Genomic DNA, 4,706 nt, shown 5'->3' with positions numbered 1-4,706 from the left:
ATCCCTCTTCCAGCGTAGACACAGGCAAGTAAGCCCTGGACAAGCTGCTGCCACCGACAGTTTGGTCAAGTGTCCGTACTAGGCCAAGAGGAAGTCCCTTTAGGAGAGTTCCACCTGAGTCACCAGATTTGTTACTGAACTCAAGGGGTTCACCTTGAGTACCCCATCAACCTCAGCAAGCAATTAGGAAAATGTATAGGCTTCAAAGTATATGCACGTGTCTCTCATGGGACCACCTAGATAGAGTTCTTCCTCTATAAGTTTCAGAACCAAAGCACTTGCAGATTTAACCTCCAAATCAACAGAATTGGTCCTAATTTTTACAGGTTTCTGCAGGTTGGATCAACTAGTGTACTACAATATAGATGACATTTTAAGAAGTGTAAATGTATTTAGGTTCTTTTACATTAAGTAGCTTGTAAAATATTCTAACATTTAAAAAATAGTAACTTGCCTTATAACAACAACAACAACAACAACAAAGGAGTACTTTCTCCACACCTCCCAATCAATTTAGGGCTTTCATTTCATCTTTAAAATATCACAAATAAGTCTGAGGAATCATCTGGCATCTTGCTGTTGCTATAGATGGACAACTCAGATCTTATTCATCAGCCTACTGAACTGCTCCTTTTTTTAGAAACCTAGATACTGATACAAGGCACCTCTCTCAGACACCAGAGAGGTGTTATGGGACAGCCCACTGAGTCGGGGAGGGGGCTGTCCCCAACCTCAATCCTTGTCCTCTCGTATACATGAATTTATACAAGAAGACTCCAGATGACTGTGTTGTGAAAAAAAACTAAGTTATGAAAGCAAGCAAATCTATACATCTGGTTTATGAAGTGTAGATGGGCTCTCAACTAATCTGAAGAGCGAGTTGGATAAGTTCTGAGGTGTTACATATCCCTCCTGTCCATAGGTTTCCTCTGCTGGCCTGGCTGGTGTGGCTCGGTGGTTGAGCGTCTACCCATGCAACAAGAGGTCACTTGTTTGATTCCCGGCTGCGGGGCACATGCCCAGGTTGTGGGCTTGATCCCTAGTAGGGGGCGTGCAGGAGGTGGCCAATCAGTGTTCTCTCTCATCGATGTTTCTAGTTCCCTCTTTATTCCCCTCTCTCTAAAATCAATAAAGGAAAATATTTTTTAAACATTCCCCTGCTGAATATTTTGGTACAGAATAATTCTCAAGTTCCCTTTTTACTTTGTTGTTGCTTTCCCAGAATTCATGAGAAGCACCTGGCAATTTTATCTTGTCAAGTTTTGAGACTGCTGGCTGTTCTGCTTAGGCAGTAAAAAATAAAACTGCCAGTTTTATCCTTCCCCTTCCCTAAAGGGCTGATTTATTTGTTTAGTGGTAAGAAGACTCTCTCCTTCTTTCCTGCATTCTTTTGTTAGGGATGCTTTTAACCGTTTGCTCTCAAGTGCCCTTGGCTGGGGAACACAAAGGCTTGTTATTTGCAAGCCAGCTGCAAATTGCTCACACTGTCTGGCCTTGTTTTAACTTTCCTGTCTCAGTTTCCCTATTCCTCCAGTCCTGGAATTTTCCTAGATTCTTAAAACCCATAACAGATATCATTCAAAATTTTTCTGATGTCCTTGTTTTTAACTGTTGTGGCTTACTGAATCAAAGCAGCAGACTTTGATACAAGTTCAATGTTCCCCCCAAGAATTAACTCATCTTTCTGGGTTTGAGGTATTGAACAAGCAACACCCGACCTTGTCCAAACCCTGTGGATGTATTTTTCACCCCCAAATTTTTAGATTTCAACAAGAAAACCATTCTCCTGAATAATACTGTTGATGGGGAAGTGAGCATACACAGACCTCATCTTGTAACAGAAGCCCAGTGTAATATCCTTGATCATGTTCCGGGCATGACTGCAGATAGTGCGAACGGCCAGTTCCTTTCTGCTTCCCCACTGTTTGTCAATTTGGAGCCTCTTTTTTTCCCAAGAGACAGAATTCTACACTGATGTTCCTCCACAGGATGCTCCTAGGCTCCTTCACAATAACTGCATGTCCCTGTAGAGTGATGTCCACATTTAGAAGTGGACAGTCTGATTGCTGAGAATGGTCTTCATCCTCGTAGTAAACACGGCAAAGATAAAGAGTACATTCTTGAGAAGAATCAGCTCTATATTCTTAGCCTCTTAATTGATCTAAGATGATAATCCTGTAGATGACCAGTGGTCTGCATAATAGATGTCAGATGGTCTGGATACATGAACATATTTTCCTTAGTTCTTCAGATTATCTGGAAGTTTGGTGTATATCTAGGTATTAAAATTCAAAATTTTAAGTTCTCAGGCAAGAATAGAATCATTTTCTCATGCCTCAACCTACTTGATTTTAGTAATTTATCAGTTTGTGAACCAATGGGTTTTTTGTTTGTTTGTCTTTGAAAAGATGTCCCAAAGAAGAATTGCTGAGACAAAGGATATGTGCACTTCGCATGCTAGTAGTTACAGCCATATTACTTTCCAAATAGCTGTAAAAACTCACATTCCTACCCACGGGCCATGAGAATATCATTGCCCAACTCACTCATCAATGCTAAGTGTTACATCTCTTTTTAATTTGTGTTAGTATGACAAATGAAAGAAAAATGCTAAGAGAATATTTTTATATTCTTGGAAGACTTCTGCAAGCTAGATGGAATATCCAAAATACACAAAGAAAAAGACTGATAGACTTAACTACACAAAAATAAAAGATTGCTGGAACCTTCTGGAGCCGAGATGGTGAGTATTTGGAGGCTGAGTGTCCTCTGCGGTGCCCAAGGAGGCCGAACTCTCTTCCTCCGAACCCCAGTGGTCAGACCCGCTCAGATCTCGGCCTTTCTCCAGGACCAACCTACCCCAGGATGGAGTGGAATACAGGACATTCACCTGTCACCCAGCCGCCACTCTGGTTCCACTCTGCATCTCTCCACTGAACTGCTGAGAGGGTTGTCAGTGTTTTGCTCCTGGGCCTACCTCCAACTGCTTATTTGAATCCTTCCTCTACGATGGACTACTCCCTGGCTGCAGTCCTCACTCTCCATAGTCCCTGGGGCCTTGGACAATTGTTACTATGTTCATAAGGATGCACTGCAGAAAGCTGCCAAGGCAGGCCTCTTGGCACTCTCGGTTTTCACCTTTGCTGGGCTTTGTTGTTTCAACTATGATGTGGACACCTGCAAAGCTATTGCCATGCTGTGGAAGCTCTGACCTTTTTTACTTAATACCTTGCGAATTGATTGTACACCTCTTTGCCTCTGCTCTGTCATGCCATTCATCTCACAATAAGGAGGAAATAACAGGTAAGTCCATTGGTGAGATAAACCTCTTCTCCTAATCACCTGGATAGTTTTAGAATTTAATCTGAGGAAAGGTTTGAGAGGAATTGTATACAAGAAACTGTGGCCCTGGCCGGTTTGGCTCAGCGGTTAGAGCATTGGCCTGCAGTCCACAGAGGCCCGGGTTCGGTTCCCACAAAGGGAGCGTACCTTGGTTGCAGTTTGTCCCCGGCCCTGGATGGGTCGTGCGGGTGACAACAAATCGATGTGTCCCTTTCACGTCAATGTTTCTCTCTCTCTCCATCCCACTCTATCTGAACAAAAAATGGAAAAATGTCCTTGGGTGAGGATAAAAAAAAAGAAAGAAAGAAAGAAACTGTGAGACCATATCCTGATGAGTGAATGAGGTTGTCTCCCAGCTTCTCACAAGACTCGCAATGTGACTGAACATTATGTATGAGCTTTTGCATTTTAATTTATCAAACTTTTAAAGGGAATTCAGCTTTATTACTATCAATACCTGATCAAACTTCTGTATTTGCCCTGGGAACGATGGAGAAAGGGAAAAACTATTAATTCATCAGGAAAGACTACAGAAATTTAGGCAGTACTTAAGGTTTGAAAACGCCCCCTTTGTTCAGTTGATACCAACCACTGAAAGACAGATGTCTTTGGGAAACTTTAAAGTTAGGAAATGCTGATCTTTCACAGGACTAATTTCTAAATCCTGAGAAAAAGAGCCTAGAGAAATTCTGAATATAGAAAGTTCCAGGCAGGGAAAAAGTCCCCTTGTAGATATATCAAACTATTACCCTTTCTAAACTGAGACTTAATCCTCAAATGTGTTCATTGTTCTTGCCCTGAAATAATATGCACAAATATAAAACTTTAAGTATTGTTATTTTCCCATTATGAAACTCTCTAATGTGAAGTATATTCTATGAAAATAAAGTTTATTTATTTATTTTATTCATTTTATTTATTTATTTTTGGTACGTGCCCTTAGCGGGAACCGAACCTGGAACTCTCTGGTCCACAGGCCAACGCTCCAACTGCTGAGCCAACTGGCCAGGGCTGAAAATAAAGTTTGTTAAAAATAAAATCTGTATAATAATAATAATAATAATAATAAAAAAAGATTGCTGTGTAAGTAAAAGACAACCAATAGGAGAAAACATTTGCAATACATATGACAAAGGGTTAGTACCAATTGATAAGAAAATGACAAACATCCCAATAAAATTAAGAAAAGTGTGTAATTCACCACGGAGGATATGCAAATTGTCAACAAACATATGAAAAGATGCTCAACCACATTGAAAGGCAAATGAATGTGTCCATTTGTATGGTGAAAAACAAGTCTCATGGAGGATAGTACTCTAAGTAATAGGGTGCTGGTCTCTAGCTCCTCCATTATTTTGGCTTCT

The 4,706-nt window shown here is 40.8% G+C and overlaps 1 pseudogene; it reads left to right on the top strand.

Moving 5' to 3' along the window:
- Nucleotides 1-2,740: 2,740 nt before the first annotated feature.
- On the top strand, nucleotides 2,741-3,211 carry LOC118631042 (annotated as a pseudogene).
- The last annotated feature ends 1,495 nt before the right edge of the window (nucleotides 3,212-4,706 follow it).

The sequence above is a fragment of the Molossus molossus genome, unplaced genomic scaffold (assembly GCF_014108415.1).
Source record: "Molossus molossus isolate mMolMol1 unplaced genomic scaffold, mMolMol1.p scaffold_m16_p_15, whole genome shotgun sequence".
Lineage (NCBI taxonomy): Eukaryota > Metazoa > Chordata > Mammalia > Chiroptera > Molossidae > Molossus > Molossus molossus.
The sequence above is the reverse complement of the archived record's forward strand: the minus strand, read 5'-3'. Positions and strand labels throughout refer to the sequence as shown.